Raw genomic sequence first — 13,717 nt, forward strand, 5'->3', positions numbered from 1 at the left:
AGGGTACCTACAGCTTTGTTCTTCTTTCTCAAGATTGTTTCAGCTTTTGGGGATCTCTTGTGGTTCTGTACAAATTTTAGAATTAATTTTTCTAGTTCTGTGAAAAATGCCACTGAAATTTTGATAGAGGTTGCATTGAATCTGTAGATTGCTTTGCATAGTATTAAAGAAACAAATAATCTGTGTGGGGTTAATTGTAAATTGCTTGCTCCCAAGCACAAAAGTAAGTTTAAATCACTCACTGTATTCCTAAGTAATAAAGAAGCTTCCCCGCAGAAACAGCAACGTCGTGAATCCAGATGGGCAATGCCTTTTTCTGTGGGTGCCCAGATGTGTGTACGTGATGAGCCCTCAGGAGAGCCACATCGATGCTCCCCAGGGCTTTAGGGTGCTTAAAAACAAGTGGGCAATTACCCTCAGACCCATACACAGCCCAGCCTGTCTGGCGTCAACAATAATACTAACTCTTTCCACAAAAAATTTCTTTCTGCCACATTCCTACTTTCAAGAGCAGGCAGTCACAGCTGCGGCCAGTATGCCATTTCTTTTCACTTGTTTTTAATAACTCCTCTTGAGTTAGTTTGTGAAAAGTTTCTCAACTGAGATTTTTCTTTCTGTCTGTCTTCTAAAGTGTTTATTTCTAGAAGATTCAACTTTCAGATTCTCTGAAGAACATTCCTTCCTAGGAAAGGTAAGAGGTTAAAGAAGTTGGAGCTAAAATTGGTTTCTTTTTTGGCTCTGTAAAAGGGATTGGCAGCCATGGCGATGGTCAGAAGCAATAACTTAACCAATGGCTTCAGAAATGAGCTCTTCACTGTGATTTAAAAGTGCTCTCCATGAATCCTATTTTATAATTACCGCCTGGTTCTCCTGGAGCACCTTTAAAGCTTAAGGGTCTACCAGTTTCATTCCTCAGGTGAACCTTCTGGTTAACTGTGTCCAGTTTGATGCCTTGCACTCGATTCTTACCCTACGGTCTCATTGCTGATGACTATCTACTTACACCTGCCAGCCTTCAGAAATCTCAATGATTAAGAATTCTAATACTGTGTTTTCATCTGGATTCATTTTCATCTGAGGAAACCAAAGTGTCTCTTCTTAGTAATTTTCAATATCCCTAGAGGAATTTGATTGTGCGTGTTGGAAGAAAATAGAGTTAGAATGGTGGTAATTGAACTCCTTGAGGTCATTCTGAGTCACCAGCAATTGGGAGAAGAGTCTGGAGATCTGAGTGGCCAGGTTGCTTTGTTAAGATGAACTTTGGCCATAGCATCTAAACCTAAACCTGTCATCATATAGCCTCACCTGGTCCTGGCCTCTGTGAGTGGGAAATGCTCTGTGTACATGCAGTGTGTTCCTGTACAAATACAGGAAATTCTCCAGCCTGTAGTTAGTAGTTCTTATCTCCAAAATGCAGACAGTGCAGGAGGGAAAGACCCATACTTGGTCCACAAACTTCCAATCATTCTTTGAGATTTTCACGCTCTTTACTAAACAACAGGACCCACCAAGATTTGCAGAACAATCTATGGCTAACATGTGGAATTCAGAATGTTATCAATTCTACTTTTCCTAAGAGAGTCTGCTGTCAGTGAGGCTGCATGCATTACTGAAATGAAAAATGGGCAGGGGGAAGGAGGGGGACAGTGCTGGTTTAGAGTCTAATTAATGTTGCCCCTGATTTCTGTAATTAGCAGCAAATTTCTATTCTTTAGTAAAGGCGGTAAGAGTCTACCACGTTGATTGCTTCTGGAGCTGGGTGGTGGTAATGGGGGTGGGGGGAGAAGAGTGATTATGCCAATACATGCCTCCCCATGACTGGTCAGGTAAAACAGGCACCTGCTGCTTGGGATAAATATAGGAGCTGAGGAAATGAACAGAAGTAGATGCCTTCTCCGAAACCAGAAAAAAACAGACTAGAGGCCATGGGCAGAACTTGTTTCTAATATCTGTGCTGTGATACTCAGAGGTAACTGGACCAACATATACGACGAGACAGTAATCTGATCATCTTGGCAGTCAGGATAGTATGTATTTGGGGGGAGTTGGTTCCATTTTCAGTGCCCTGAGGATCTCCAAAATTGTTCAGCTAAGTTTAAGTTGTCCTTTTAATTATCTCTTTACCATCGCTACTCCATTACTGCCTCTGAATGATGGCTTTGTGCATTTTTCACTTAAGGGTAATGAACTTCTCTCTTAATCTAGTCCCATCATTCAACTTTGTTCCAAGGAGGTTCTTCACAGACAATTTCCATTTTAATCAGAAGTGAATAGGACTGTTGCCTTTAAAGTGGACCATTTGTGGGTTTACCAGGAATTTTATCAACTTTGATCTTTATTCAATTTAAGTTTCTGCCAGAGCTTCCAGTAAAGTTCTTTCAAGGCTACAGAAAGCAGAGCTCAGAGCTCAGGGTGTAGGCAGTTCCCTTGCACTCTCTGTGCCGATGTACGTGCTTCATCAGAATGAGGTCATTTGTTTTTATGAATCCCCCACGTGGGAGAGGTGGGGGCAGCCGGTCGGGAAGGTAAGAGAAGAGAATGTGTAGACATAGACTGTGATACTGGTATCAGCCTAGTGACAGTGGGAGCTGGAAACTTTCTTTTGGAAGAGCCTGGAGCAAGGGCTCAACACGACTCTAGTTTGAGACTCCTTTGTGCCAGCAAGGTCATCTTAAATGGCCACCACCTTCCCCCGTGTTGGAATCTCAAAAGCCCTGATGCTGGTCTGGGCTGAATGTGATGGGCGATGCGGTGCCGTAACCGTGTGGGCAGGTCCAGGCACTCACCAACCACGCTGCAGCAGGAGGCACGTGGGGAGTATCCCAGTGGCATCAGCAGCTGGGGTCGGTGGGTTGGGCAGCTGGCAGTCTTCTGGTACCCAGGTTGTGCAGGCGACAGAGTAGGCTTTCATAGCTTCCAGATGACTTCTCTGGCCTTTGAGGTGGAACAGTTTAGGATGCCTGTGACTCCCTCTGTGTTTGATGATGCCCCCTGCTCTCTGTCCAGGAGCACTCCCTCGTCCTGCCCTCTGATGGTCGTCTTCTACACTTGGACAGGAATCTTTTGGGATGTTAAGGCTTCCCTAAGCTCCTACTCTTTTTCTTTCCTTCTTTCTTCCTTTTTTTTAAAACCACCTATTGAAGCACAGATTTCAAATTCCAAGTGTACCATTTCATAAATTTTTACATATGCTTTTACCTGGGAAACTGTCACCTTAATCAGGATAATGAACATGGCCTTCACCCTAAAAGTTTTATGGTGCTCCTTGGTAATCCCTTTTTTGTCCCCATTTCTAGACAATCACTGTGACTATAGATCACTTTGTAATTTTGGATTTCAGGTATGTGGAATCATCTTTTTCTTTTGTGTAATTTATTTCTTTAGCATAACTATTTTAAGATTCACTCATGTTGCATGTGTCACTAATTCATTTATTTTTATTGCTTAGTAGTAATCCATTATATGGGAATAACACAATTTGTTAATCTATTGGGCAATCATCCCTTTAGTTTATAAAATTATAAGGTGTTAGAGCAGTGAGGGGCTTTACAGATCACTTAATCTAAGGAAATCATTGTAGAGATTAGATCATTGAACCCAGAGCACTACTTAAGGATTTCCTTGGAGATTATTTAAAATTCAGATCCATGCCTTTACCTGCTATTCAATTCCAGTGGTGGTTTGGACCCAAGATTCTGCACTTTTAACAGTATCCTCTGGTGATTCTAATCCAAATATGTGGTCTACTATGCTTAAGACACTGAACCAATGGATTTAAATGATTTGCTCAAGGTCATAGAAGGTTAGGAGCAGGGGCTGGATTTTAAATTCACAGTGTTTAGTTTTTTAAGTTCCAGCCCCTTCCATTATACCATGCCAACACCAAATAACATCTGACACTTGAAAGCATGACTCTGCTGGCATGAATCATTTTGTTTTCTAATGAAAGAGCACACCACAGCCCTGGGATTCTGAGCTATTCTCATCTATTTCCAGAAGAGAGTGTGGATAACAAGGCTTTTCTTTTCTTTCTTTCTCTTCCTTCCTTCCTTCCCTCCCTCCCTTTCTCTCCCTCCCTTCTTTCCTACCTTCCTTCCTCTCTCTCTTCCCTTTCTTTCTTCCTTTTTTTTCCGCCTTGTCATCAAAGCTGCAAATATAAAATGAGACAACCATGGCATGGAAAATTATTTTACTTCAATAAAAAGACAAGGCCCCCTAGAGAAATTTCTTGACTTCATTACATTTTAATACAACCTTGCCCGTAGGTGTTTTTACTTATTTGCTTCTGGTGTCCAATTTTGTGACTCAGCACTTTTTCTTAGTGACAGTCCCCAAACTGTAGCAATAACATGGGTCTGAGTACCACATGCAGAGTCAAAGATGCTGAGAATTTAACCAGAACTGAAGAGACTTTGATCTTGGAAACAACAGCCACACCAAAACAATGTCATGCAAGCAATCTTATTCCCTACCTCTTTCTCTTGGTCATGGTAGGGAGTAAGCCATAAGGCCTCACTTGGTACATTTTTCACTTTGGTTATTCTAATTTCGGTGACCTTGGCGCTGCCTTCCTCTGAACTCTGAAAATTTGAACTCAGACAGAAAAGCCTGAACCCTGACTTGGTCTCTAGTGGCTGGAAATGTTGCATCTGTAGCACAAAGCTAGCTAAGCAAAGATATCAAGATCGTGAAAAAACCAGCAATGACATATCAGTTGAAAGAAAAGGAGAGCATGAGTCGAACTCAATCTGTCAGAAAAATTTAATTCATTTCTGATAGCGTTGGCATTTTCCTAACAATACTCTCATGATGAATTGGGTAATTCAAATGTGCTTGCTACTTTTGAAGCCCCAGAATGAGAACGGGCTTTATCCGCAATGAGATGAAATAAGAAAGGGGCTTTGAGAACTCCAAACTTCCTCGGGCAGAATTGTGAGAAGGCGCACAGTGTTCCCAGGCCCCTCAGATGCCCTTCCTGCTCTTCTAGAACCTTTTCCTGCCCCGTCTTTACCAGATATGGGAATTCATGGTTTTCCTTACTGATAGTGTGAGTTACACCAAGTCTTCAGTATCTGTGCCATCTACATTTACATTTTAATATGAATTGTGGGCATGAAGGGCTTTGTCTTTGAGTCACAAGGCTTGGTAATGAGACAGAAGATTGGTAATTACACAGAAGTTCTAATATGTGCTCGTCTATTTATCACTTGTGAGCCTCTAGGCAAGTCTTCTAACCTTTATAAGCCTGTTTCCTTATCTGTAAAATGGTAATGATGATAATCTGCACATTTGTGAGTGGCTGTAGGGATTAGAGATTATATATATATATATATATATATATATATATATGGTACCTAGTCCATAAATGGTAATTAAAGGAATATCAGATATACAAGTGTCAGCCATGCGGGGCATGAAAACTTTGGACTTTCTTTTCCTTTCAACAAGGGGACCTTTTCAGAACCGCCACAACTGGATCATCAGAATGAAGGGTGATAGTCACTTACTCAGTTAAGGTGGCTCCATGGGCTACTACTGCTGTATGTCCACCTAATTTGTCTACATGTTCATTATGATCATGGAGCTGGGGTTTTGGAACATTTGTGAGAGTCGTAAAGCCAACTGCGTGAGTGTTGAACCGAGAAGGGACTCCAGCATATTTGTGAGCTTAGCTATTTCAGTGTTGCTGCATTTGAAATACAATTATAGTATACTTGCATATACAGAATGACAAGTGATTTCCACAATCTGACAAAGAAATACATCTCATTACTTTACGGTCACACTTTTGTGATAGTACAATTTTATTTTGCTGAAATGTATATCTGTATTTATGCACATATACATGCTCCTCGATGGCCTATTTCTATATCCAACCCAAAATAAATACAATAAAAACTGTCTCTTTACAATCCGGTTAGTTATTTCTTGCATGTGTTATGACAGAAGCATTCACTGTGATTTCTGTTCTTGGGTAATGAGAAGCTGTGATAGACATTAACAGAAGAGGCTTCGAGTGGAAATTTCCCCCAGATTTTCTCACCGCCTCCCTCCAAATTTTATATGCTGCGATGTTTTTAGTCTTATTCTTATAATGTCTGGGTGGAGATGTTGAGAAAGAAGAGATGAAGTGCTGGAACCTAAAAATGAGTAAACAACTGTCAAGAGAAATTCTGAAGTGTCCTAAAGCGTGGAGAAGGCTTAAAGAATTCGTTCTGGGCACCATGGCCTGTAATCGGTAATTAGTAACCTATTGGAAGGGTATTCGTGAAACACCTACATTATGGATAAAGACCATTGAGATTGCATTAAACCAGTGGGAAAACATTCTGCAATATAGAACCTAGAATAGATTTCTGTCTCTGGGAGTAGGTAGCTCGGCTGGAGCCAAACGGTTCTTGGAAACCAATAACCTAATTAGCCCCAGGAGCCTGGGTTCTCTAGACTTAGTAGAGTGGTACATTTGCTAGAACATCTGCCCATGGACATCCACCTTAGTGGAGAGATCATTTTTTTTTTTTTTTTGCAGGCTTTAAAGCTCTGAAGATTCAGAAAGCAGCTCTCTAAGCGCTGAGCAACCATTTATCAATATTACGGTTGGACTCATTGCTCTCCCTGCCCTGGAGCTTTTGCCGAAGTCTCCTTCCAATCAGTCAGCTCACGCTTTAATCCAGTTAATACCACTGAGCACTGGAGTCCCTTTCCTGCCGTAGCTTTTCTTCAGTCCAAGACGAAAGGAGAAACGTTTAGATTCACAAGAGGTCTGTGTTTTCCAGCATACTGAAGCAATATCAGATATATGTGAAAAAAAGGAAGCAGATTGTTTTCTTTCTTTTGGACAGATGTGAGAAATCTGTACAGTTTCTCAAACTCAGGTGAAGGTAAACTAGGCCTGTGTCTGCTGCATGGCTCACCTGACTGCCAGATATGTTAAGGAAGTTAGTTGATGATGACAATCAGGTACGTTGGCATTTTCCCATTTCCAGAAGTGCTCAGTTTGGGCGGATAATGGGTATGACATGCAGGGTTTGTAAGACAAGGCCCCAATAAAACTCAGATCAGAGGCTGTCTTTGCTACTACCTCTCAGTCTCTTTTCCTGTCAATCAGAATTTGTATGGAAATTAATGGTGGCCTGAATTATGCCAGTGACATGTGATAGAGGCAAAAGGATGGGTTCAAGGATATTAAAAAGGTAGGTCTCAAGAGGATTTGGTGACTATGTTAGTTCTCTGGGCTGTCGCCATAAGTCTGGTGGCTTAAAACTACAGAAATTTATTCTCACGGATCTGGAGACCAGAAGTCTGAAATCATGTTGTTGGCAAGACATCATTCCCTGCAATGGCTGTAGGCAAAAATCTTTCCCAGCCTCTCAGCTTCTAGGGACTCCTGACATTCCTTGGCTTGTGGCTGCATCACTCCAATCTCTGTCCTGTCTTCGCACGGCCTCCTCCTCTTTCCCTGTCTTCTGTGTCACATCTCTGTCTGCCTCTCTCTTATAAGGATACTTGTCATTGGATTTAGGGACCATACAGATAATCCAGGATAAACTCATGTCAAGTTCCTTAGCTTAATTATATCTACAGAGACCCTTTTTCCAGATAAGGCCACATTCACATGTTTGGAGATTAAGCCATGGGCGTATCTTTTTGGAGGCCACCATTCAACACACCACAGTGACCACCTAAATATGTTATTTTTTTTGACTGAGAAGGTGCTGGTGAGGATGAATCCCAGTACCTGGTCTGGACAGATAGGAAGATTGTGGTGGCAAACACCTAGGGAGAGAACATCCGAAGAGATGCTGCTTTTGTCATTTAGTTTTGGATACTGAGTTTAAAGTAGGGAATAGAGAAAGTGGATGCTTGACTTCATCATTTTGCCTCGTATTGACGTAGTCTTGAGATTTCCAATAATGTCATCAGTGCTATTCATTTAGCAGTCATGAAAGTAGATAAAAGACTAAAGCATTCCCAAATTGGGCATTAGATTATTATATCATCTTTGTGAAACTTTACTTTAAAAATACTTCAGGATAAGTAGTATGATATGTGAATGAAATTAATTTTTCATTTGTGTCCTAGCGGTAGTTAGTTAGCATTTGCAGTATCCTGATCAGCAATCCATGCTCCAGCCCTGAATACCAAGCTCTTCAAATATTGCTGTGGAAATCTGCACATGAGGATTTGCTAATTAGCATAAGAAATATAAGAAATAATTTTTCACTGCCGAAATGGGTAATGTTTAACTTATATTTGACCGTTGAGTCCAGCCACTCTTGCATGAAAATTTGTGGGAATCTGGCGAGCACAGCTACCCAAATCCTTTGGAGAAGCCCTCAGGTGTTGAGCTCATTTAGTCCTGGGTCCCCCCAACAGAGCGCTGTTGGCTAATCAGAATGGTGCTATTCTCACCATTAGAATATTATGGCATTCACCTTGGAGTAAACCTTTCATGCAAAATGTCTGTTGGTGTGTCTGAAGACAAAGAGTGGAACTTCCTCAAACTTACCAGTTGAGGTTGACTGTTCTTGTGCCTATTTGCCAACAAATGTTTGAGTGTTTGGCAGAATTTAGTTTTAAGACTAACTTTCATCTTAGCCTACCACTTTTTAAGGAGTATATGAGAAAGCTGAGGTAGAGTCATCCAGTTCTAATCCCCAGAGGCTATAGATTAAAAATTCTATTTAACAAAAGTCTCCAGCATTTGTTGAATGAACACATTAGCTCGGGTAACTTTACAACAGAACCCTTGGCCTTTGAGCCTAAATCCCTGCAAGGACTGTTGACAATACACTCACCAGGCATCCAAAAAAAAAAAAAAAAAAAAAGAGAGAGAGAGCGAGAGAGGGAGAGAGAGGGCACCTACAGACTTGGGTTAAAAGGTGGGCTGGGTGATTTCTTCATTCATAATCTGATGACAATGGTCTGTCTGAAAACAAGTGTATAGTCACTCCATGAATCTTAGAACTCAGCGACTTCTCTGATTGGAGAGGTTGGATCCTCTGAGAGAAAGTCACAGACTTAAAAATGTATTCATAATGGAGTGGAGGGCTATGCATACAGCAGTGTCAGTGTTGGAGGCATGTGTATATATACATATATGTAATACATATAAACATATATGTTCTATTTTTGTGAATATGTGAATACACACACACACACATATGCATTAATCTCCTTGCATTCACAAATAAAGTGAGTGGTGCACCCATTTCAGGGATTCTTTGGCCTTAGCACGATCTTCTGTATGTGTATATATATACATATACATATATATACACACATATATATATATAGTATATATATTTATATATATATATACATATATATACACACATATATATATAGTGTGTATATATATGTGTATATATATATGTGTATATATATACACACTATATATATAGTGTGTATATATATACACATATATACACACTATATATATATAGTGTGTATATATGTGTATATATATATGTGTATATATATATATATATATATATACACTACACACACACACACACACACCTGAATGAGAGGAGATGGTCTTTCTAGTGGTTTATAACTAATGTGTCAAAATTGGAGGACAAATGAATGATTGCTATTAGATATTTGCTTCTATAAATGAATAGTATTCTTGATGATTCAAGTGATAGTTATTACTAGAAAAATAAGACCTTTCCGAATTTATTTATTAAACATATATGATTTGAAGGAGTTAACAACTTAGAAACAACACAAAGGAACAGTTCTAGTGATTGAACAATGCTGTTGGCTTTGTATCATAAAGTCACCACTGGGTTCATAATCCTGAAGGGGTCCATAATTACAAGCAGCAGAAGGAATTTATTGAAAGGAGAGCATGGAAGTATTATAAATGTACTTAAGAGTAAAAATCTCTAAAACACTTTTATGTTTCTGAGAGTAAATTTTGCATAGGAAAAAGGAAGTGGCTTGCATAAATGAGAGAAATGTGTCAGTTTGGGGAAGAATGCAAGTGAAGGATGTGAAATACTGACTACTTACTTATAACTTTTAGCTATATTTTATTTTCTCCCTATTTTTGGTGAAGGAATGAATGACTAGGGAGAAACAGGAAATCTGCTGAGACTTTTTCTTGGAATCATCTTTCTAAAGGAATGTATGCAAAAACTGAAGAGTAATCATTTGGAATTGAGATGCCTCTTGATGTAAGATCCATCGAGTGTCACGTTCCTCCCCAAGTCGTAGGTCTGAAACTGAACAATGCAAGAGGCTGTTGGCCAGAGATCTTACTCTGATGAAGAGAGGAGGGCAAGGTAGGGTACTGACCTAGGGAGAAATCTCCATTCTTCTCGTGGAATCATGGACTCATAGGACTTAGCGGCAGAGCTCCCTTAGAGGCCACCTGATTCTGTCCCCTCAGCCATAGTGCACACGGTGGTCATCCTGGCCCGCCTCCACGTGACGAGGTATTTACAGTTCCCAGTGCTCTAATTGTTACACTGCTTTCTCTCATGCTGAGTCCAACTACCTCCTTTTAGATATGATGGGTTCTGGTTCCGTCCTCTGGAATACATGAAATGAGTCTCCCCCCTTTTTGGCCTGACAACCCTTCAAATACTCAAGGATAGCTGCCATCGCCCTGCCTTGTCTTGAAATCATTAGATAATCAAGGACAGTTGTCCACGTGTGAAGTTTGGGATGGTAGGGACATTCTGGGGAGTGTCACACAAGCCCTATGCAGATGTTGTAGGGGATGCAATCTGACAATCGACCTAAGAGGCTCTACAATAGATTGATTTTTCCTCATCGCCAGTTTGGTCAAAGGACTTAAGAAAAAGAATTCCTATGCTCTTTTGAATGTTTTGTTCTTAAGTGAAAGCTGACTGAAGTCTGGGAGTCATGAAATGAGATGCGAGTTTTAAATTGCTATTTTCATTCATTATTAGCCCAATTTTATTGTCCTTGGTTTTATGATGCAGAAAGAACTAGTTCAGCGTAAAGTGAACATGATATTGTGGTAAAGATTAAACCAAACAACAAATGATTATTTTATATGTACTCTTCTATTTTTTTTTTTTTTTTAAGAATCCCAGAGGGGCACGTGGGTGGCTTAGTTGATTGAGCATCCGACTTCAGCTCAGGTCGTGATCTTGCCATTCCTGAACTTGAGCCCCACACTACGCTCACTGCTGTTGGTACAGAGACTGCATTGGATCCTCTGTCCCACTCTCTCTGCCCCTCCCCAGCTTGTGCTCTCTGAAAAATAAATAAACATTAAAAAAAAATAACAAAAAACAAGAACCCCAGAGACCTGGTCTACCAGGAATTTGCAGTTTTAATAAAAAAGGGATGTCTACTAGTGCTGTGCTGTCTGTACTTTACTTTAAAACAATTTCGCATAGACAATGATTTAGTTTCAGTGTACAACAGCGGTTTCAGAGGACATCCGAAAGATGCTTCGTTACGATTCAAAGTACTCTGATTAGGAACACACTACGGGAATAGTTATCCAATGTCGGAGAGATGTGAGTCAGAGACCTATACTCTCAGAGGAGCTATTTCCAAACTTCAGCTACTTTCCTTCTTAATTTTTGATCAACACCAAAGATTTTTAAATAGTGATACTACTAGATATATGTTTATGCTTATTAGAGATGATTTATTAGGGCACCTGGGTGGCTCAGTTGGTCGTGTCTGAATTTGGCTCAGGTCATGATCTCGTGGTTCATGAGTTCGAGCCCCACGTCGGGCTCTGTGTTGACAGCTCACAACCCGCAGCCTGCTTCGGATTCTGTGTCTCCCTCTCTTTCTGCCCCTCCTCCCCCACTAGCACTCTCTCTCTCTTTCAAAAATAAATTAAAAAATATTAAAAAATGTTTAAAAAGAAGTGATTTATTTATTGATGAAATTAGTGATCATAAAGAAATGTGGATTTGCTGAAAACACCGTGCAGGCATTCCTGGTGTTGCATGCCCAGGGCAGAAGAATCTTACAAGCCTCATAACTGTAGCCTTTAGAAGGGCACTCCTGACTTCTAACTGACCCAGTAGTCTCAGATTTGGAAGATTTTGGAGATTTGACTCCTATTAAAAAGATAGATAAATCCTGCCACTATAAATGAATCTTTCATTCAAGAAGCCATCAGAGTACCTGAAAGAATAGAGATCTGGAACTTTGTCAAGCTTATAGAACAGTTTCTTTCATGCCTTTTGTGTCCCATTTGCCTGTGGTTATGGCAGAATTCCATCTGACACCGGCTGACATTGCATCATCCTACCTGGTAGCAAGGGTATGGGAGAAAAGACCCATGGACCTCATCCAGCTTTAGTTACTGAAGATGTGTTAGACTGGATTATTGTTCAAAACAATCTTATTATCTTATTATCGATTTGTTTGTTAAACACATGCTTCCAGTTAAAAAAAATTTTTTTTAATGTTTTTATTTTTGAGAGAGACGGAGTGCGAGTGGGGGAGGGGCAGAGAGAGAGGAAGACACAGAATCTGAAGCAGGCTCCAGGCTCTGAGCCGTCGCCAGAGAGCTTGACCTGGGGCTTGAACTCATGGACTGTGAAATCATGACTTGAGCTGAATGAAGTCAGACGCTTAACCGACTGAGCCACCCAGGCGCCCCCACGTAGTTCAAGTTTTGTTTGTGGGGTTATGGCTTCATTCTTCTCTCTCCTCCCCATCCCCAGCCTCCTCCGCCTCGTGTAAGAAGTATACTTCCCCATGCTTTGGCTTTAGGATGGTCACAGGACATGCTTTGGCTAATGTGATGTTAATATTCATGGCAGAAGCAGGGGCTTAAAACATGCTTGGGCAGAAGGCTCGCCCTCTCTCATCTCTGTCAAGACCATGAAAAGAACATGGCGGTGCTCTGGGATAAGGAATCTGAGAAACAGGGAGCAGACCTGGATCGAAACCACAGCACAGAGTTGGCCAGCCAACAGCAGAGCCGTGGCAGTGGACCCACAGAAAGACAGAGTGTTTTTATTGAATGCCCCTGAGATTCTGTCGTTATTATGTGGCAATTACTGACTGGTATATGAGGCTACCAATATTGACCCCCTCCCCCCAAACCTAATAATCATGAATGTCCAAATCAGATTAGGTAAGTAGGCACTTTACAAATATTGCTTCATTTAATTTTCATAACAAATCTGGGAGTTAGGCCATATTTTTCTCATTGAACAGATAAAACGATCACAGCTAAGAGAGAGAGAACAACTTGGCCCGAATCACAGAGGAGGAACAGAATGAGTTCACTCTAAGGCAGATGGTACAGTCCATTCTCTCCTCCCAACTATCACGGCTCACTCTTAACGACTTGTTCAGGTTGAATTCAACCTTAACTAAAGCTGTTTCCATGAACAGCAAGAGGGACAAAAAGTGAACTCATGAACCAGTGAGGGTCATTCATGTGCACATTCACTCATTCAATACATGTTTAATGAGCACCTGCTATGCATCAGTGCATTGCGGTATGCCCTGGGGATTTACTGAGAAGCAAGACACTGCCCCTGCCCTCACAGGGTTCACACTCTTGTCTTATCACAGATTTGTTTGTTAAACACATGCCTCAAGTTTTGTCTGTGGTGTAAGGATTATGGCCTCATTCTTCAACGCTCCAGACAAGACAAAGGAAGTGCCCTGCATTAGACTGTGTGACTTAAAATTTTCTTTGTTAACATTTCTTCATTTTTGAGAGACAGAGAGAAACAGAGCATTAGCAGGGGAG

The 13,717-nt window shown here is 40.8% G+C and overlaps 1 long non-coding RNA gene across 2 annotated transcripts in view; it reads left to right on the forward strand.

Annotated features, from left to right (window-relative positions):
- LOC115520011 overlaps positions 1-11,548 on the forward strand; it is a 37,378-nt gene extending 25,830 nt beyond the window's left edge. Inside the window, exons 3-5 of one of the 2 annotated variants that reach the window (XR_004344033.1) lie at positions 6,530-6,960; positions 10,067-10,292; positions 11,065-11,079. This is a non-coding gene — a long non-coding RNA (uncharacterized LOC115520011). Of the gene's footprint in view, positions 1-6,529; positions 6,961-10,066; positions 10,293-11,064 lie in introns of both variants that reach the window. The other variant, XR_003970664.1, reaches the window with a different exon arrangement.
- The last annotated feature ends 2,169 nt before the right edge of the window (positions 11,549-13,717 follow it).

The sequence above is a fragment of the Lynx canadensis genome, chromosome C1 (assembly GCF_007474595.2).
Source record: "Lynx canadensis isolate LIC74 chromosome C1, mLynCan4.pri.v2, whole genome shotgun sequence".
Lineage (NCBI taxonomy): Eukaryota > Metazoa > Chordata > Mammalia > Carnivora > Felidae > Lynx > Lynx canadensis.